Source organism: Ranitomeya imitator, chromosome 5 (assembly GCF_032444005.1).
Source record: "Ranitomeya imitator isolate aRanImi1 chromosome 5, aRanImi1.pri, whole genome shotgun sequence".
Lineage (NCBI taxonomy): Eukaryota > Metazoa > Chordata > Amphibia > Anura > Dendrobatidae > Ranitomeya > Ranitomeya imitator.
The window spans coordinates 167,823,060-167,845,528 of NC_091286.1; the positions used below are offsets into that span (position 1 = coordinate 167,823,060).

General features: G+C 43.9%; 1 protein-coding gene across 2 annotated transcripts in view; it reads left to right on the forward strand.

The window, feature by feature from the left end:
- The first annotated feature begins 217 nt into the window (after positions 1-217).
- Positions 218-22,469, forward strand: part of LOC138681633 (3-oxo-5-alpha-steroid 4-dehydrogenase 2-like) — a 188,214-nt gene continuing 165,962 nt past the window's right edge. The window contains exons 1-2 of one of the 2 annotated variants that reach the window (XM_069769307.1): positions 239-284; positions 402-487. The gene's annotated coding sequence lies outside the window, so the exon portion shown is untranslated. Of the gene's footprint in view, positions 285-401; positions 488-22,469 lie in introns of both variants that reach the window. The other variant, XM_069769306.1, reaches the window with a different exon arrangement.

Sequence of the window (22,469 nt, forward strand, 5' to 3'; positions counted from 1 at the left end):
TGTTGGCGCTATATAAATAAAAATTATTATTATTATAATTATTATTTGGCCATGGTTTTTGATCTTGGCTAGGAAAGCCAAGGGTCAAATCTTCCAAGCAAACCATACTCATACTATTGTTAGATTATACCAGGTATGTAATCTCAATGTACTTAGAGTAACTACTACACAAGTTAATAAATAACTACTGGAACTTTGTATGCTTAAAAGGTGCAACAGATGACCTCAGATTTGCATGAAACAGTAGAGTTGAATTTGTGTGCGTGATAGAGAAACAGTGGCTTGTAAGTAGCAATATCTCTTTTCATAAAGTCTTGCTTAATTTTCTTGTCCTAGTCTTTTGTAAACATAATGGCATGTATTTCTAAGATTTGCTAATACTACGCTCATTGCATTGGCAGATTTCCTAGATACAAAACAAGATAAGGAAAAAGACAAATACGGAGCAGCAAATCTGTGATGGATAATCCATACGTTACCTTAATTAGTAAGCGTAGATGCACATTGCTTTTTATTTGAATTTGGCCTACAGAATTTATTGTCCTAATATATATAGAGTAACACCTCTTTGAGCCAAAAACCCAAAATTGCAAACACAAAGGTCCTCTCAAAGAGGAATTATAGAGAAGGCAGGTTAAAGTGTCTAATGCAGTCAGGAAAGAAGTAAGGCACACAAAAAACAACCCCAAATGCTCCTAGCAGAAACACAAATTGATACCGCATTATGCTTACTATAGACTATAGCAATTCACCTGCAGTGCTGGACAGTATTCTTGAGCTCTAACTTTGCAGTGCCGCAGGTACGATGGTAGGACAACAGCATGCAAGTCCTACCGTAACCAACTTTGACACAAGCGCAGGTGTTGAGGGCTTTCATAACAGCAGGCATTGTTGGACTGGGGTGTAAAGAGCCCACCAGTGACATTGATTCTGGGGATCCACTTTCCAGTTACATGCAATATTACCTGACCTTTGATCACAATTTAGTACAAATTATAAGCTAAGTAGTCGTTAAAATAATGGTGAAATGCTGATGTTGTATGTACACATATTAATAAGTGTATTGCGCCAAACACATGTATGGGACTGGGGGGCTAACTTCTGCACCTAGGCCCCTGGGGGGGATACACCTGTACCCCAATGGATCAGTCAGAGCCTGCCAGCAAGAATAAGGATTGACATTACATTTGCATATCAGACATAACCAAATTAGAATATTCACAAAGATGCATACTACAGTATTGAATACCACTATATAACAAGGAAAAATAAGGGGCATTGCACTACATCGGACCTACTTGTTCTTATGTGCTATTTCTTAATTCTAAAACTGTGCTTCAGTGAATGTTATCACAAAGCAGAGATCACGATATGGTTAGATAGGGCAGCTGCCCTCATTCAGTGATCTGTCATGTGTGTATTGGGTTGTATCCACAAATGATATTGTATCATGTTATTGTGCTTATTGGCCTTTGTATCATGCTTTATAGCAATAGCCTTTATTTTAGGGTGACCTCAAATGTGGAGGCTTTTTCAAGTCTCTGTGCTTGTTTTTTTGATAAGAATTAATAAAATGCGGTACATAACTTGTTTCATAGTGGTGTGTACCATATTCTATAGTGTATATATTTCTAAATGTACTAACCAGGCTCAGACTAGGACCAAGAAAACAGCTGCGGTCCACCTCACAGTCACAGTCGAGCCTACATTTGTAAGTTCCTTATATGGACCATAGTGCCCAGACAGACCTTGTTTCTTCTGACCCAAACTTACAACTTCATAGGGATACAGGTACCTCTCACAGAATTAGCATATCATCAAAAAGTTAATTTATTTCAGTTCTCCAATAAAAAAGGTGAAAGTCATATATTATATAGAGTCATTACAAACAGAGTGATGTATTTCAAGTGTTTATTTCTGTTAATGTTGATTATTATGGCTTACAGCCAATGAAAACCCAAAAGTAATGACTCTATATCATATATGAGTTTCATTTTTTGGATTGAAGAACTGAAATAAATAAACTTTTTGATGATACTCTAATTTTGTGAGATGCTCCTGTATATTATTATTATTATTATTATTTATTGTTATAGCGCCATTTATTCCATGGCGCTTTACATGTGAGGAGGGGTATACATAATAAAAACAAGTTCAATAATCTTAAACAATACAAGTCATAACTGGTACAAGAGGAGTGAGGACCCTGCCTGCAAAGGCTCACAATCTACAAGGGATGGGTGAGAATACAGTAGGCGAGGGTAGAGCTGGTCATGCAGCGGTTTGGTCGATCGGTGATTACTGCAGGTTGTAGGCTTGTCGGAAGAGACTGTTAGTTCAAATAATGGCACCCCCAGTAAGGCCGGGGTCACTCGAGCGAATATTCTCTTGTGCGAGTGTATTGGGCAGATTATGCTAATGACACTGGGATCAAGCTCTGTCACAGTTTGATCCGAGTGTCACCTTAGTGTGATCCGATTCTCTTCAACGAGAGAATCGCAGCACAAGTGCAGGGAATATAGAGAACAAAATTTCTCCATATTCTCCATTGACTCTGTGCGGAGTACTTTGGACTGCACTAGGACAGTGTCGGATTGGGGTTGCAAGGGCCCACCAACAACATTGATTTGGGGGTGGGGGGGGGGGCACTTTTCATTACACGATCCTCATTCACAAAATTACCTGTATCTCTATATAATAATAAACTGGGTAGTTTGATTACTGAATGATGAGATGATCCTTTTTTCCTGTACAGAGTGAGTCAAGTGAATTATGCCAAGTACTGCCCACACAGTGGGGTGGAAGTCCAGATCTACACTAGGGCCCACCAGGGGATTGCCCTGTTACACTATGGGCCAGTTTGAGCCTGCACTAGCATGACATGTGAGTGCAGTTGGATTTTTCACACGCACCCATAAACTTGAATGGGCAAAAGCGATCCAATCGTCTAATGCACTGCCAGCATGCTGCAAAAAAAAAATCTCAGATCTTCACTGCCCTATAGTTTTACATTGGTCTGAGTGCAATCCAAATTTTTAGGAAATTGCACTCATCCGATTTATTCGCTCGTGTGAGCGATCCCAAAGTCTGGACATCGCTGTTGTGAAGGCGTGTTAGACGTGTGAATGCAGCATACCTTTGTCACTACAGTAACTGTCTGCAGGCTCTCTGCTCAGCAATTACATGCACCATTTAGTACATCATGATATGAGCTTGAGTTGACCTTCAACAGTCTCCCTCCCCACGGCCTCTGTAGTCTTTAGTCGAATATAGAGGTGTATATTTCTAATTTCTTATAAATTGTGTCATATGCATCACTATCACAACAAGTTTGACATGTCATAAAGGCTCTAAAACACTCATCAAAAAGTGCTGCTGTCCTGTGAGAGCAAAGTCAGGCTCATGGACTGTTATATTTAGGCCGCAATCACACTATCAGTATTTGGTCAGTATTTTACCTCAGTATTTGTAAGCCAAAACCAGGAGTGGAACAATCAGAGGAAAAGTATAATAGAAACACGTCACCACTTCTGTATTTATCACCTGGTTTTGACTTAAAAATACTGATGTAAAATACTGAATGTGTGAACATGGCCCTCAGTATCACAAAAGATCAGTATTTGGCTGCATTCTCTATTCTGTGTTTTGTCCTTTGTCCTAGTGTAAAATCTCGTGGCTTTCAATACGACTTTTACTTCAATCACACCACACATGTTCCTTTCTGTCCCCTAGTGTTCTCAGTTCCAAACTCTATTATTCCCTAGAGTAACTAAGGAGGCAATAGCACAAGTAGAACTTGGCACCAGTTTTAAAACCATATATTATCAGAAATTATTATAAAGATTTGCCTTTTGTCTAAAATAAAAAATATAATTAAATCAAATTGTGTCAAGTTTATTAAAATACTCTCTACACAGTTTTAGACTGCCCTAAATTCATGAAATGAAATCTACATCTAATTTGAACAGGTGTAGATTTAAGCCACAATTTACAACATTTTCTGGCATGAAGCTTAATAAATCTGTCTAAACGTTGATGGCTATGCCCTCTTCTGTTACTCTATATCAGTGGTGCATTTTTATGTCCAAGGCTCACATTGTCATACTGAACTAATCCAACTGACATGAATTCATCACCAGGACCATCGTCATCATATCACCAGAACCAAGTTTGAGTATTTGAGGAGGATTTGAAGAGTTTCGGCTAGAGTTGAGCAACTTTTACTTTTTTCGGATCGAGTCGGATTTCGCGAAACCTGACTTTGTCAAAAGTTGGGTCGGGTGAAATTGGCCGATTATTGCGAAAAGTTGGGGGCCGACTGAAACACGAAACCCAATGCAAGTCAATGGGGAATCAAAGTCGGCAGTGAGTGGAGGACAGGAAAACACCTACAGTGCCCATTTTAATGCCAAAAACATCAATTCTTATTACTTAAGCTTGTCAATCTTAATTTACTTTATAATAATAGTTAGGCATTGAAAACTGGGGGTCATTTGGCTAAAGTTGTGGGGGGGTAGGGCTGGCTCAAGATTTTCGTGGGCCCAGGAAAGGCGGAATACGTCACGACGGTGGAGCAGGGAGAGGTAAGTATTTCAACTTTGCAAGTGCTGTGATCCTGAGCAAGCAGGGGGGGCCCACTCCTTGGCACTGGAACAGGGCCCCTCATAGTATGGCGGTGTGTTTGACGGCGGGAGGCGCCTCCCACTGGCAGAGACACTTTTGCGTACTATGAGGGGCCCTGTGCCAGTGAAGTCACCAACGAGTATGCCCCCCCCACCTGATGAAGGAACATGCACTTTCATCTGCACCTTCCTCTTTGTCCCCATGTAAGGTGGTTTAGTATGTGGAAAGGGGAACCTGACTTTCAGCAGGGTCAGATTCTGGCTGTGTAGAGTGCAAGGGGAATGTAGTTGTCTGGGTCAATGTACCAGCAGACTCATCTACCAGTGGCTGGGCAATGGGCAGGATGAGGAGGAAACACAGATATAGGTCCAAATAAGAAAGTAGGCTAAATGCAGTTCAAAATTGGTAACAGGACTAAACAGGCGGCATTGCTTTGTTCAGTGGAGGAAAACTGTAATGAGTGGCAGACACAGTTAGTAGGCCCAAATAATAAAGTAGGCTAAATGCAGTTCAAAATCGGTAACAGGACTAAACAGGCGGCATTGCTTTTGTTCAGTGAAGGAAAACTGTAATGAGTGGCAGACACAATTAATAGGCCCAAATAATAAAGTAGGCTAAATGCAGTTAAAAATTGGTAACAGGACTAAACAGGCGGCATTGCTTTGTTCAGTGGAGGAAAACTGTAATGAGTGGCAGACACAGTTAGTAGGCCCAAATAATAAAGCAGGCTAAATGCAGTTCAAAATTGGTAACAGGCCTAAACAGGCGGCATTGCTTTGTTCAGTGGAGGAAAACTGTAATGAGCTTTAAAAGCTGTTTTCCTACTCCCAGATAAGGGAGCCTTCGAGGCCTTGTGTAGCCAGACGATGATGCTTGGCTCAACACCTCCAGCCTTAGGTGCTATTGTGCTTTTGCCACTACCACCAGATGCACCACCACCACCATCAGTACCAGCTGGCAACCACCGCCCACGGGCTCTTCCACCAGACTTCCTAATTTTTGGGAAAATCTAACCAAAATAACAACCGTTATATGGTACTGTAAAACAAGGTGGAAGGTGTATATAAACTTGCTGAGAATTTGAATCTCCCTTTTTTTTTGGGAGACTGAACCAAAACTCAGGCCCAGTGTATATAATAACACAATCTAAGTGGCAGAAAGTGGCTGGCTGACATACGACAAACTAACAGGACTGCAGTATATCCACTTTGTGAGAATTTGAATCTCACTTTTTTGGGGGAGACGGAACCAAAACTCAGGCCCAGTCCATAAAACAATACAATGTAAGTGGCAGAAAGAGGCTGGAAGATATATGAAAAAATTCAAGGAATGTAGTACAATTTCAATCTCCCTACAATGATCTCAGGAAAAGTATGGCAGCAATAAAAATGACTGCTGCCCACAAAAGTGTGGACAAATAAACAAGATAACTGTGCAGAAAGGAGCAACAGGATTTTTGCTTTTAAAAAAGCAGTTGGTTTGCACAGCAGCGTGCAAACAGCAATGCAGCTATCAGGGAGCCTTATAAGGCAGCCTAATAAGCTACAGAGCTGATGCACAAAAATATAAACTCCACTGTCCCTGCAAAGAAATGGTGGTGTTGGACAGTGGAAATCGCTACAGCACAAGCAGTTTGGGGGTTAATCTTCCCTCCCTAACTATATCCCTTCTTCTGATGAAGCTGCAGCAACCTCTCCCTATGTGTTGTGAATTCTGCTCTTGGGTTCCCTCCAGTGGTTGTAGATGGGAATGCAGTTGTCTCTGAGTCACAGTCCTGGCCAGGTGTATCTGCTAATTGCTGTTCTGACTGGGATATTTAAGTGTGCAGGATTCATTAGCCCTTGCCAGTTGTCAATGTTTCTTTGGAAGTATTGGATCTCTGCCTGGCCTCTCCTGCTTAACTGCCAGTTCAGCAAAGATAAGTGTCTGTTTCTTTTTCTGAAGAACATAGGTTGTGTGCTTATTTTCAGTGCAGATCTTTTGTTTCTATTTGTCCAGCTTAGACTGTGTCAGTTGTTTTTCTCAGCCTGGTTGGATTCTCTGGAGTTGCAGATATACTCTCCACATTTTTAGTTAGGTGGTGGAGTTTTGTATTCTCTGCTGTGAATATTTTTGTAGTATTTTTATGCTGACCGCTTAGTATCCTGTCCTTTTCTATTTAGCTAGAATTGGCCTCCTTTGCTAAGCCTGTTTTCTGCCTGCGTGTGTCTTTTCCTCTCCAACTCACAGTCATTATTTGTGGGGGGCTGCCTATCCTTTGGGGGTCTACTCTGAGGCAAGATAGTTTTCCTATTTCCATCTTTAGGGGTATTTAGTCCTCCGGCTGTGTCGAGGTGTCTAGGTTTTGTTAGGCACACCCCACGGCTACTTCTAGTTGCAATGATAAGATCAGGGTTTGCGGTCAGTATAGTTACCACTTACTCCAGTGAAGGTTTTCATGCTGCTCCAAGGCCACCTAATCATAACAGTACAACTGGCCTATAATGAGTTAAATGCATCTCAGAAGAAGGGAAGAAAGGTCTTGAGCCATTTTTTTTTCTTCAGTCTACTTTGTCTACTCCCTTTTAATCCCTGGGTGGCTGAAGAGCCTCGTGCTAGCATGAATCTTCAGGAATTAGCTTCTCGTGTAGACCAGCTTGCTGCTAGAGTACAGGGTATTTCTGATTACATTGTTCAGACTCCTGTTTTAGAACCGAAGATTCCTACTCCTGATTTGTTTTTTTGGTGACAGGTCCAAATTTTTGAGTTTTAAAAACAACTGTAAACTGTTTTTTGCTTTGAGACCTCAATCCTCTGGTGATTCCATTCAACGGGTTAAAATCATCATCTCCCTGCTGCGTGGTGATCCACAGGATTGGGCATTTTCCCTGGAATCCGGGGATCCTGTTATGGACCTGGTGGTTAGGAGCACCCGAAATGACCTGATGGTTAAACCGATACAGGACAAGCTCTGGGAAGTGGGAACTCTGCTGACCGCAACCCTAATCCTATCACACACACTAAAAATAGCCGTGGAGCATACCTGACACTGCCTAGACGCCTCGTCACAGCCTAAGAACTAGCTAGCCCTAGAGAAAGAAAATAAAGCCTACCTTGCCTCAGAGAAATTCCCCAAAGGAAAAGGCAGCCCCCCACAAATATTAACTGTGAGTTAAGATGAAAGTCACAAACACAGAAATGAAACAGGTTTTAGCAAAGGGAGGCCAGACTAACTAAACAGACAGAGGATAGGAAAGGTATCTTTGCGGTCAGCACAAAAAACTACAAAAGACCATGCAGAGTGTGCAAAAAGATCCCTGCACCGACTCACGGTGCGGAGGTGCCACTCTGCATCCCAGAGCTTCCAGCTAGCAAGGCAAAATAATGAACGCAAGCTGGACAAGAAAAGCAATGAACAGAAAATAACAATCAGGGACTTAGCTTCTTGCTGGAATAGACAGGTCACCAGAAAGATCCAAGAGCGAACTGAACCAGTGCTAGAACATTGACAGCTGGCATGGAGTAACAATCTGAGTGGAGTTAAATAGAGAAGCCAGCCTAGGAATAAACTAGGTCACCTGTGGAAGGAACCTCAGAACCAGCAGCTTCACTCACAGCCACCAGAGGGAGTCCATGGACAGAACTCGCCGAAGTACCATTCATGACCACAGGAGGGAGTTCAATAACAGAATTCACAACAGGATCCTGCTTTGCTTAATGTAGACTCCTTCTTTCAGGCGTTAGGATTACTGTATGATGAACCTAATTTGGTGGATCAAGCTGAGAAGACCTTGTTGGCCCTGTCTCAGGGGCAAGAGGCGGCTGAATTGTATTGTCAGAAATTCAGAAAATGGTCTGTGTTGACTAAATGGAATAATGATGCTTTGGCGGCAATTTTCAGAAAGGGTCTTTCTGAATCCGTTAAAGATGTTATGGTGGGGTTTCCCACACCCTCCAATCTGAGTGATTCTATGTCTCTGGCCATTCAGATTGACCGGCGCTTGCGGGAGCGCAGAACTGTGCGCGCTATGGCGTTATCCTCAGAGCAAATTCCTGAGCCTATGCAGTGTGATAGGATTCTGTCTAAAACAGAACGACAAGGTTTCAGACGTCTCAATAGGTTGTGTTATTATTGTGGCGACGCTTCCCATGTCATTTCTGTCTGCCCTAAGCGGACAAAGAGGATCGCCAGTTCATTTACCATCAGTACTGTACAACCTAAATTTCTGTTATCTGTGTCCTTTATCTGTTCATTGTCATCATTTTCTGTCATGGCGTTTGTGGATTCAGGCGCTGCCTTGAACTTGATGGACTTTGACTTTGCTAGGCGTTGTTGTTTTCCCTTGCAGCCCTTGCAGAACCCTATTCCTTTAAGGGGCATTGATGCTACACCCTTGGCTAAAAATAAGCCCCAGTTTTGGACACAGGTGACCATGCGCATGGCGCCAGCCCATCAGGAAGATTGTCGATTTCTGGTGTTGCATAATTTGCTTGATGCTATCGTGCTGGGTTTTCCCTGGTTACAGGTACATAATCCTGTGTTGGATTGGAAGTCCATGTCTGTGACTAGTTGGGGTTGTCAGGGGGTTCATAATGATGTTCCTCTGATGTCTATCGCCCCTTCTCCCTCTTCTGAAATTCCGGAGTTTTTGTCTGATTTTCAGGATGTATTCGATGAGCCCAAGTCCAGTTTCCTTCCACCACACAGGGACTGCGATTGTGCTATTGACTTGATTCCAGGCTGTAAGTTTCCTAAGGGCCGACTTTTCAAACTGTCTGTACCTGAACATGCCGCCATGCGGAGCTATATTAAGGAGTCTTTGGAGAAAGGGCATATTCGGCCATCTTCTTCACCGTTGGGAGCGGGGTTCTTTTTTGTTGCTAAAAAAGATGGTTCCTTGAGACCCTGTATTGATTATCGCCTCTTGAATAAGATCACGGTCAAGTTTCAATATCTTTTACCTTTGCTTTCCGATTTGTTTGCTAGGATTAAGGGAGCTAGTTGGTTTACTAAGATTGACCTTCGGGGGGCTTATAATCTTGTTCGTATTAAACTGCGTTTAACACGCCCGAAGTCCATTTTGAATACCTTGTGATGCCATTCGAACTCTCTAATGCTCCATCTGTTTTTCAGTCCTTCATGCATGATATCTTCCGGGATTATCTTGATAAATTCTTGATTGTATATTTGGACGATATTTAGATTTTTTCCGATGATTGGGAGTCTCATGTGCAGCAGGTCAGGATGGTATTTCAGATCCTTCGTGACAATGCCTTGTTTGTGAAAGGGTCTAAGTGTCTTTTTGGGGTGCAGAAGGTTTCATTTTTGGGCTTTATTTTTTCTCCCTCGTCTATAGAGATGGATCCTGTTAAGGTTCAGGCCATTCATGATTGGATTCAGCCCACATCCGTGAAGAGCCTTCAGAAATTTTTGGGTTTTGCTAATTTTTATCGCCGTTTCATTGCTAATTTTTCCAGCGTGGTTAAACCCTTGACTGATTTGACAAAGAAGGGCGCTGATGTGGCGAATTGGTCCCCTGCGGCTGTCTCTGCCTTTCAGGAACTTAAACGTCGTTTTACTTCTGCTCCAGTGTTGCGTCAACCAGATGTTTCTCTTCCATTTCAGGTTGAGGTTGACGCTTCTGAGATTGGGGCAGGGGCTGTTTTGTCTCAGAGGGATCCTGTTGGTTCCTTAATGAAACCGTGTGCCTTCTTTTCCCGTAAGTTTACGACTGCTGAACTCAATTATGATGTCGGCAATCGGGAGTTGTTGGCTATGAAGTGGGCATTTGAGGAGTGGCGACATTGGCTTGAGGGAGCTAAGCACCGTATTGTGGTCTTGACCGATCATAAGAATCTGATTTACCTCGAGTCTGCCAAACGGTTGAATCCTAGACAGGCTCGATGGTCCTTGTTTTTTTCTCGTTTTGATTTTGTGGTCTCGTACCTTCCGGGTTCTAAGAATATTAAGGCTGATGCCCTCTCTAGGAGTTTTTTGCCTGATTCTCCTGAGGTCTTGGAACCGGTCGGTATTCTGAAAGAAGGGGTGGTCCTTTCTGCCATTTCTCCTGATTTACGACGGGTTCTTCAGGAATTTCAGGCTGACAAACCTGACCGTTGTCCTGTGGGGAAACTGTTTGTTCCTGACAGATGGACTAGTAGAGTGATTTCTGAGGTTCACTGTTCCGTGTTGGCTGGTCATCCTGGCATTTTTGGTACCAGAGACTTGGTTGGTAGGTCCTTTTGGTGGCCTTCTTTGTCGCGTGATGTGCGTTCTTTTGTGCAGTCCTGTGGGACTTGTGCGCGGGCCAAGCCTTGTTGCTCCCGTGCTAGTGGGTTGCTTTTGCCATTGCCGGTCCCTGAGAGGCCCTGGACGCATATTTCTATGGATTTTATTTCCGATCTTCCTGTTTCCCAGAGGATGTCGGTTATCTGGGTTGTGTGTGACCGATTCTCTAAGATGGTTCATTTGGTGCCTTTGCCTAAATTGCCTTCTTCTGATTTGGTTCCGTTGTTTTTTCAGCATGTGGTCCGTTTGCATGGTATTCCGGAGAATATTGTGTCCGACAGAGGTTCCCAGTTTGTTTCTAGGTTTTGGCGGGCCTTTTGTGCCAAGCTGGGCATTGATTTGTCTTTTTCTTCTGCATTTCATCCTCAGACAAACGGCCAGACCGAGCGAACTAATCAGACTTTGGAGACTTATTTGAGATGCTTTGTGTCTGCTGATCAGGATGATTGGGTGGTTTTTTTGCCATTGGCCGAGTTTGCCCTTAATAATCGGGCTAGTTCGGCTACTTTGGTTTCACCTTTCTTTTGTAATTTTGGTGTTCATCCTCGTTTTTCTTCTGGGCAGATTGAGCCTTCTGACTGTCCTGGTGTGGATTCTGTGGTTGACAGGTTGCAACAGATTTGGGCTCATGTGGTGGACAATTTGGTGTTGTCTCAGGAGGAGGCTCAGCGTTTTGCTAACCGTCGTCGGTGTGTTGGTTCCCGGCTTCGGGTTGGGGATCTGGTTTGGTTGTCTTTCCGTCATGTTCCTATGAAGGTTTCTTCTCCTAAGTTTAAGCCTCGGTTTATTGGTCCTTATAGGATTTCTGAGATTATTAATCCAGTGTCTTTTCGTCTGGCGCTTCCGGCCTCTTTTGCTATCCATAATGTCTTCCATAGATCTTTATTGCGGAAATATGTGGAGCCCGTTGTTCCCTCTGTTGATCCTCCGGCCCCTGTGTTGGTTGATGGGGAGTTGGAATATGTTGTTGAGAAGATTTTGGATTCCCATTTTTCGAGGCGGAAGCTTCAGTATCTTGTCAAATGGAAGGGTTATGGCCAGGAGGATAATTCTTGAGTTTTTGCCTCTGATGTCCATGCCGCTGATTTGGTTTGTGCCTTTCATCTGGCTCATCCTGATCGTCCTGGGGGCCCTGGTGAGGGTTCGGTGACCCCTCCTCAAGGGGGGGTACTGTTGTGAATTCTGCTCTTGGGTTCCCTCCAGTGGTTGTAGATGGGAATGCAGTTGTCTCTGAGTCACAGTCCTGGCCAGGTGTATCTGCTAATTGCTGTTCTGACTGGGATATTTAAGTGTGCAGGATTCATTAGCCCTTGCCAGTTGTCAATGTTTCTTTGGAAGTATTGGATCTCTGCCTGGCCTCTCCTGCTTAACTGCCAGTTCAGCAAAGATAAGTGTCTGTTTCTTTTTCTGAAGCACATAGGCTGTGTGCTTATTTTCAGTGCAGATCTTTTGTTTCTATTTGTCCAGCTTAGACTGTGTCAGTTGTTTTTCTCAGTCTGGTTGGATTCTCTGGAGTTGCAGATATACTCTCCACATCTTTAGTTAGGTGGTGGAGTTTTGTATTTTCTGCTGTGGATATTTTTGTAGTATTTTTATGCTGACCGCTTAGTATCCTGTCCTGTCCTTTTCTATTTAGCTAGAATTGGCCTCCTTTGCTAAGCCTGTTTTCTGCCTGTGTGTGTCTTTTCCTCTCCAACTCACAGTCATTATTTGTAGGGGGCTGCCTATCCTTTGGGGGTCTTCTCTGAGGCAAGATAGTTTTCCTATTTCCATCTTTAGGGGTATTTAGTCCTCTGGCTGTGTCGAGGTGTCTAGGTTTTGTTAGGCACACCCCACAGCTACTTCTAGCTGCGGTGATAAGATCAGGGTTTGCGGTCAGTATAGTTACCACTTACTCCAGTGAAGGTTTTCATGCTGCTCCAAGGCCACCTAATCATAACACCTATGCTAAGATCGGCAGAAGTAAGATGGCGGTCGGCGTGCATGCCCCTTTATAGCCCCTGTGAGGCCACAGAAAGCAAGCCAATCACTGTCATGCCCTTCTCTAAGATGATGGGGACCGAGACCTATGTCATCACGCTGCCCACACTCTGCGTCCTCCTTCATTGGCTGAAAAATGGTGCTGAAAGCGTCATATGAAACTCGACTTTTGCACGCTGATCGCTGACCTCATGGCCGATCCCACACTAGGATCAGGTCGGGTTTCTTGAAACCCGACTTTGCCGAAAGTCGGCGATTTTTGAATTTGTCCGATCCGTTTCGCTCAACCCTAGTTTCAGCTCCAAAATCTCAGTGTAGACATACACTAAGATACACTGAGTTTTTGAAGCAGAAATGGAGCCGAAAATGGCAAATCGAGGTTTGAGGATTTTTCATTTTTAACATAATCATGAGACACGCTATGGATTGCTACATGTGTACAAGATCAGAACCACTGACAGTAGATGAGTGCAGCGCTAGAACTACTGTCAGCAGATGATTGCAGTGCCAGAGCCACCTTCAGTACATGAATGCAGCACAAAGCTTAGTACAGCAATCAATTACAGTGTCAGGTCAGCCCCATACACAATTGTATCACATGAACCTGCATTTCCTAGTATGCTTTTAAGAAGATGCTGGGAGTTGTTGTTACCAACCATTATCAGACTACAAACCATACAAAAACTACAGTACTGATGTGACGTAGTCAGCATAGCAATTAAACATTTACACCCAGGTACCTTATAGTTGACATCTTTCCCATCTTTTTTGTCTCCACATATTACAAATGCCATGATGAGATTTCATGCCCAGAACTCATCTCTCCAATGTCCCTCTTCTTCGTCTTTAGCAGCACTTCCCACCAAGGTGTCCTTAAAAATAAAATGGCAACGTTTCGGATACAAAATACTTTTTCAAGCAGTGAACACATGAGTGAAACAGCCTTTTATATAAAACACATACATATCCAATTATAAAATTCATTATGTGTAATATTATAACTACTAATAAAATATACAGTATATACTAGCAAGACATAAAAAAGTGCATCAATGTGAATGACGGTGACCTCTCTAAATTCATCATCAGTGAACATAATATGTTACATATTCTGTGATTATCCCTAAAATATTCTTAATAGGTAATTTAATAATTTCAAAAAATCAGGTGTCCCTGTAAGAGGGTGGTGCTGTTATGGACAATAAGAAACACACTGTCACTTTAAGAGGCTGCATCCCCTTGTCTGGTGTGATGGTATGTTCTGCTTTCCCCCCTGCTCTTATGGTTGTTATGAACTGGTTGGTGCTGTGTGCAGGGGTGGAGCTGAAGCAGCGTGTGTGAGAAGAAGTTTCTAGAGAGAACTGTGTTTTGTTTTGGCTGCAAGAAAGAGTTTTGGCTGCAAGAAAGATTACACAGCTTGAGACGAACTGCGTTTGTGAAATAGACTTTCCCGGTTACAGCAAAGGTGGCTGTTCTGTGCTAGTTTGTGAAGCCACAAAGATACTGAGAAGGGGACTTACAGTTTCCAGGAGCATCCCTAGGATCCAGAAGCAAGGAGAAGACCACGCTTTGCAGAGCTGACAGGAATCCGTGCGCACCACCGTGTTGGACTTCGGGGGGCCCCCTGGGACTGGACCTGTGTCCCCAACATCACCGTGAGTTTGTTCCTGTATGGTGCACCAGTGAGGGCCTAGTGCAGGCTTCAGTAGTTAGAGCACGGTAGCCGTGTGGCCTGCGTAGTAAAGGCCAGGGAGGTTGTATGCAGAGTAGCATCGATATTTGTTTTATTGTTTAAAGTTGCTTGTGAGACAGATTCTGAATTTGTAATTGTTGAAGCACTGTGCTATTTTACAGACAATATAACTCATGTGCATTATCTTTTGCTATTGTAAACCCCTGTTTGCACCTTCCTTGTCCCTTCCATTCCCTGTCTCCCAATAAATCTATCCTTTGTTGTTTGCACCTTATCTTGTGTACAGTAGTCTTCCTGCACAGTGGTGGTGGTCTCCTGGCCATTGCTTCATCCCCATCCCAGAAATCACAGTTGCAAAGGACTTACACATAGATTATTTTCTCATGTGCGGCTCGGTCTTCGGCGTCCTAGCACGCTAACTGCGCATGTTCATGACGTCCATGTCAAAGACCCATAGTGCACAGGTTCGCGATTGCGCAGAATCGCCATGAAGACCGCTGCGCCATATTGCTAAAGGGAAAAATGCCACGTAGAGGGGCGTGGCCTGAGTGTCCATGTGAACGGACGTGCGGCAGAGAGCTCCCGCTGCTGTGCATAAAATAATCCTGCAGAGCCGCTGCTGATCGGTTCCTGAGGGGGCTTACCGGCTGCGGGGAGACTTGGAGAGTCCGGCGGTGCTGAGCGGTAGCGCTGGAACCGGAGACCATGACCAGGAGAAGGCAGAAGGACGCGGGAGCCGGAGATGCAGGCGCAATCCAAGATGGCGCCGATACAAGGGAGAAGGCGGATAAAGAGAACGCCGCATGTAGGAAGCGCATGGAGGTGGCGGCAAAGCTCCAGCAGTTTGCGAGAGCGGAGGCCGCAGAGGAGGGAGCCGGAGCTGATACCGAGGAGGAGGAGGAGGAGAGCCCAGCAGGAGAGCATGAGGTACAACAGGGGAGAAAGGAGAGCAATATGGCGGTGGCAGAAGGGGGACCTGAGGAAATGGCGCCAGAAGCTGAGCCTACCTTAAGAGACGTTTTTGCGTTGGTTTCTTCATGTAAACAGTCTCTGACCTTACAGATACAGGAGGTTAAGGGGGACACAGCCCAGATAAACGCAGCCATGCAGAAGATTGACAAACGTGTGGGGGAGGTAGAGGAGAGAGTGAGCACTGCAGAAGATCATATAGTGCAGCTGCAAAAAGCAGAGAAGAAGTTCACTCAAGCAATAGCTGAATTGGCGGCTAAAAATGAGGACCTTGAGAACAGGTCCAGAAGAAATAATATACGCATAGTGGGCATCCCTGAAAAAGCTGAAGGGAGGAATCCAACTGAGTATATTGAAAACTGGCTGTTAGAGACTTTTGGAGATATGGCGCTAACAAAAGTGTTCGCGGTAGAGAGAGAGCATAGGGTCCAACCGAAACCACCTGTCCCTGGAGCGAATCCCCGTACCATGCTTGCCAAAATTCTAAATTATAGAGACAGAGACATTATCCTGAGGAAGGCTAGAGACATGACGGATCTGACAGTTGAAGGCCAAAGGATTGCTATTTACCCAGACTATTCTGCTCTGGTGCAGAAACAACGGATGATGTTCACGGGTATCAAGAGACGGCTGAGGGAGCTGGGAGTGCAATACTCGATGATGTTTCCAGCAAGACTGAGGGTGGTGGCGTTTGATAAAATTCACTTTTTTCAGAAGCCGGAGGAAGCTACTCAGTGGATCGATATTAATGCTAAAAGGCTTAAAGGAAAAGGAGACTGAAACTGTGGGAAGAGTCTGAATGTGTTTACTTCTCTGTCAGTTGGAAAAGAGTCTTGTGATTGACAACTCAGGGGGTATGGGTGGTGAAGAAGGGAGCTGGATTGTAATCAGTTAAAGTTAAAGGGATGTTGTAATGGCTGTTGGGAAAGGGGGAGGAAGGGTAAGCGGCATATTATAAGTGTATGCAGGTTTCTTGCGTGTGTAGATAATTCTATGTTAAAATTTTGAGACATGTTGTTTTTCAAAATGTATGGAATCCTGTTATGTACAGTGGTGAGAGGAGGGTTGGGAAGGTAATGCCAACCGGAGTGTTCGCTATGGGCGATGATGCCCCACTCTTGAAAAGAGGTGGAATGGTTAGTTGTGAGGGGGGAAGGGTGGGAGGGGGAGTTGGGAGAGGGGGGGGGTGAGGGAAGTTAGACAGCTCATGCTCAAGAATGATGATACTCTTAGTGAAGATGAGTCAATTGATGGGGACCCGTTTTAAGATTTTGTGCTGGAATGTGAGAGGCCCAGGGGAAAAATCCAGACGGGCCGCGAGTTTGCAATATGCAAGAGATCAACGGGCCTCAATGATATGCTTGCTGGAGACGCATTTGGTAAGGGAAAAGGTGGATGTCTTAAATAGACGTTGGATTCAGAAGGGATATCACTCTACCTTCTCCACGTATGCAAGAGAAGTCTCAATCTTGGTTCCAGCAGGAGTTCAGTATGAGGAGGTGAAGGTATATGTGGATGTGGATGGGCAGTACGTACTAATACAGTGTATATTGTATGGAGTGATGATGTGTGTTGCTGCGGTGTATATTCCGCCTCCCTACTCTAGCAGAAAGATTAGAGAAGTAATGGAGCGAGTGGAAAGATGGGGGCCGACACCGTTGATGATTATCGGGGACCTAAATAACATCTGTGATGATTATCGGGGACCTAAATAACATCTGTGATGATTATTGGGACAAAAATAAAAACACTCAGAACAGGTCGGAGGGGCACACCACAACATTTGGCACCTATATACAGGAGATAGGTATGATTGATCTTTGGAGGGTCAGACATATTGGGGAGAGAGGGTACTCATGTTATTCACCAGCGCATGCCACGCTCTCTAGAATTGATATGGCTCTGGGTAACAGGATCTTAGACACACTGGTTGGGGAGGTGAGATATCTGCCAAGGGCCTTATCGGACCACAGTCCAATTGAGGTGGAGGTTAGATTGGAGGGGGCACGTTCGGTAAGTGGGAGAGAATGGAAGATTCATCCTAATTGGTTACAGAGTATTGAGTTGGAAAGTATAGGACGGGAGGTGGCGGAGTTCTTTGTCTTAAATGATGGAAGCACAGACGCTCTTACGATTTGGGATGCAATGAAGGCGTATCTGAGAGGACTACTCTTTAGGGACATTAGTAGGTGTAAGCGGAGGACGAGGGAGGCAGAAAAGGCGGCAGTTGAGGAGTTGAAGGAGGCAGAGGATGGGATGGCTACACTGGGAACTCCTGAGGCAGGGAAAAGGATGAAAAATGCACAAAATCATTTGGAAAAAATTCTGTTGGACAAAGCTGAGAGGAAGCGGGAATTTCAAAGAGTGCTGTTTTATCAGGAGGGAGAAACAGTGGGGCATATGCTGTCGTTGGTGGCTGCTGCTCAGAGAGGTTCTTCATATATACATTCATTGGAACCTGTAAGTGGAAGTAGAATAACGGAAACACCTGAGATTTTGAGGGCTTTTGCGGACTTTTATGCAGACTTATATTCCTCCCGGTTTGGTGAGTCGGTCGAGGATACATTGACTTTCTTGGAGGGTCTGGATCTGCCGAGACTGAATGAGGCAGATAGGGAGAGCCTTGAGGCCCCTATCACTGAGGAGGAACTGAGTCGGGCATTGATGTCCATGGCTAATGGGAAGGCGCCTGGGGTTGATGGGCTACCCAAGAGAAAAAGAGTTTGTAGCCAGCTCACCGGTAAATCACCGCAGGTGCACGGAACTCCGCTGCAGGGAGACGATCCAATCAACAGAGAAACAAAAAAGTTGAGTTCCAGCTCCTTAAAACATGACGTTTATTATATCCAAATATAAAATCCAAATGTCCATGGTGTGCAACCTCCCACCGGTAAGTGCCTGGGATGACAGAGATAAACGGCTACGCGTTTCGATCGGAGTGATCTTTATCAAAGCCATGGCCATGGCTTTGATAAAGATCACTCCGATCGAAACGCGTAGCCGTTTATCTCTGTCATCCCAGGCACTTACCGGTGGGAGGTTGCACACCATGGACATTTGGATTTTATATTTGGATATAATAAACGTCATGTTTTAAGGAGCTGGAACTCAACTTTTTTGTTTCTCTGTTGATGGGCTACCCGCTGAGATCTATAAAGGTTTGGCAGAAGTGTTGATTCCTAGATTAAAAATGGTACTGGAGGAAGCTAGGTCCCGAGGGTGCTTGCCAGCCTCTATGAGAGAGGCCATAATAGTGGTTATTCCAAAGGAGGATAAGGATTTGGGGAAACCGGAGTCATACCGCCCAATTTCCTTACTAACTATTGATGTCAAGCTTCTGGCCAAGGTGTTAGCTCTCCGTCTTTCTAGTGTCATTACGGGTCTGGTGCATCCGGACCAGTCTGGCTTTATGCCTGATAGGTCAACGGCGATTAATTTGCGGAGGTTATATGTAAATTTACAGGTGGAGTCTGACAACTGTGGTCGAAGAGTGATTGTGTCGTTAGATGCCCATAAGGCGTTTGACAGTGTTGAGTGGGGATATCTTTGGCAGGTGTTGGAATGTATGGGGTTTGGTCCGCAGTTTGTGGCCTGGATACAGCTGTTGTATTCATTACCGACGGCCAGAATTAGAGTGAACGGGGAACTGTCTCAACCTATAGAGCTGGCTAGAGGCACTAGGCAGGGATGCCCGCTTTCACCTCTCCTGTTTGCTTTGGCTGTAGAACCTCTTGCTGCTAAGATTCGGCAATCTGATAGGGTCCCTGGGTTTAGGTATGGGGAAGTTGAGGAAAAGATAGCGCTATACGCAGATGACGTTTTGCTGTTCCTGGCTGATCCGGATCATTCACTGAGAGGGGCCATTGAAATTGTTGAAAGATTTGGTACCGTATCGGGACTAACAATTAATTGGGGTAAATCGGTTCTCTTTAGGGTGGATGACGTAGGAGAGAATGTGAGTGAGGCTGTTGGGGATGAGAGGCTTAAGGTGGTATCTCAATTTAAATACCTTGGAATATGGATTTCGGTGCCAATTGCGGAGTTCCTACAGAGGAATTTGACTCCTGTTATGGGAGTACTCAAGGCGAAGGTAGATGCCTGGAATAAGCTACATCTATCGGTGGTCGGTAGGGTTAACCTTATTAAAATGGTCCCGATGCCTAAAATCCTATATGTTTTACATAATGCGCCAATTTGGATCCCTCGGGGGAAGTTTCGGCAGATTAATGCCCTCTTTAGAAGTTTGATATAGGGGAGACAATATCCACGTATTAGCCTGGAGACGCTTCAGCGACCCAAGGAAGATGGTGGTTTGGCTTTGCCCACCCCTGAAATATATTTTCTTGCAGCCCAGAGTCAACATTTGAAGGGCTGGGCGCGAGAGGCGTCATCCAGTGCAGTACAACACCTGATGGAAGGGGTGACAGGCCGACGACCGGTGGTTCAATGTTTGGAAGATGGCTCCTTGGGAGCTTTAGGGAAATTATATCCAACCCTGTTCCTGATTCGTAAATTATGGAACAGACTGAGGCAGATTCGGGGGGTTACAGGGCTGACTAAATTTACACCGATATGGTCTAACAATAATTTAAAGGAATTTGAGGCTCTGGGAGGACTGATGGAGTGGCAGACTAAAGGAATTTGCTTTGTACACCAGATAATCCAACAACGAGCATTAAAGCCCTTCTCCCAATTGCAGGTAGAGTTTGGTCTGAGATCCACAGGGGAATATCAGTATGCGCAGATGAGACATGCCTTTGGAGCTCAAAATAAGAAAGCTGACATCAGGATTCAAGAGGATATAGTATTGGAGTATGCGTGTGGCGACGGGACTACAAGGGGAGTTATTTCCACCCTATATAAGGACCTTATGCACACGTATCTGCTAGATTTCCCTATAAAGGCAAGAGCTAAATGGGAGAGGGATGTGGGGCCGATAGAGAATGAAACCTGGGAATCGGTGATGGAGTGGGTTCCGCGACTATCTTTGAGTGAACCATACAGGCTCTCGCAGCTATATATTTTGCACAGAGTATATAAATCTCCGGAAGTGCTACACAAAGCGGGGTTGCGTGCTAACTCTGAGTGCCCGAGGTGTGCGAGTGAGAATGCAGGAATATATCACATGATGTGGACGTGTCCTAGGCTGGCTGCTTTTTGGGTGGTGGTTTTGAGCCGGGTAGAAGGAGCGTATAAGTGTAGAGTTCTCAGAGATCCGATAATATGCTTGCTGGGATATGTGGAAGAAATTGGAGTAGACAACTCCTGGAAGATTGCAATCGCTAGGTTACTATATATGGCTCGGAAAGTGATAGCACGGAATTGGATAAAGGCAGAACCACCTGCGAGGAGGGAATTTCTCCAATATGTACAACATGGTCTAAAATTGGAAAAAGGGGTGTACAAAAAAAGGGGGAAAATAGAAATGTTTAATAAAATGTGGTCTCCATGGCTTGAGCTGGGTTGAGGAGTATAGAAGTCGGGAATCTTAAGACTTGGATAGGGGTAAACTACTTGAGGCAGGGATGGTCTCAGGGGAGTATAGATTGGGGATGAGCTGTCTTATGGGGGAAGGGGGCTGTTGTGGATATGTTGGGGTTTATTAAAATAAGAAAATGTGTATGTAACATATTGCAATGTAAATGGTAATCTGATGTTCTTCTTTTGTATATTGTTAATAAAAATCTATTTAAATCAAAAATGCCACGTAAGGCAACGGATCTCCACAACCATAAATATTGCACAAAAATACAAAGATATATATCTGTCCTGCATCTCCAGATTCCCCAGTACCCTAAAAATAGCAAAAAAATAAATAAAAAATAAAAAAAACACAAAAGAAGGGGGAACTACAGAATTAAGAAAGACACACGTCTCGTTCTTTTTCTGAAAAGAATTCAAGTGTGCCGCCAGATTTAAAGGGCCAGGGCATAAGCCCAAATGTCACTCAAGTGGGGCATCCCATTCCTCAATATGGATACAGAGACCTTTGGAGATAGATAACCCCCCGCATTTCTCCAATCCAAATAATGACATAATACGACCCATATCCTTGGCTAATTCCCACATAGCCCTATAGAAATATGCTTAAAATAAGAACAAGACCAAGATAAAGTACGGTTTCGTTTATATGAAAAAATTGGAAGTTTAGAGAATTCTTTCACCTGGGGTAAACATTTATGCAACATTCCCCAGTGTTTGCATATAACATGTTGCATAAATGTTTACCCCAGGTGAAAGAATTCTCTAAACTTCCAATTTTTTCATATAAACGAAACCGTACTATTGCCTCCACCCTAATTAAATCAGATATAGGTTCTTTCAAGAAACAGGGCCAAAGTACACTTACTGGCCTCAATAAAAGGGGTTGTTATTCATGTTTATCATGCATTAATTGTAGCCTGATGCTTAAGGGGTCTAATTTTTTTCATCCCATTACTAAAGAGGAATTCAAAATTCAACATTTTTAACATGTGACTCCGAGTTTGTCATCTATTTATTACAATGTCCTTGCTCCTTGTGGTATGTCGGTGAGACTACATGTAATTTTAAGACAAGAATTAATCAAAACCGACATACCATAAGGAAAAAGCGTATGAATTTACCTGTTTCCAAACATTTTGTGGAAAAATCTCACACTGAAAAGGCGTTACGGTTCCGTATTATTATTATGGTACCTATTCAGAGGAGAGGGGGTGACCGTCTGCGTTTATTGAAGAGAAAAGAATTGGAGTGGATAACAAGATTAATCACTCTGAAACCACATGGTCTCAATGTAGACTTTAAGCTTAGTCAACTTATGTAACATACAGTTTTGGTTTTATTCTTTTCCTGAATATATGATCTTATTAATTAAGAATCTATTGCATTTTGGATGAAAATAGTGATTTTTTTCTTTTCATTCTCTGTTTCAGGTGTCCCTTCCTGTGAAATGAA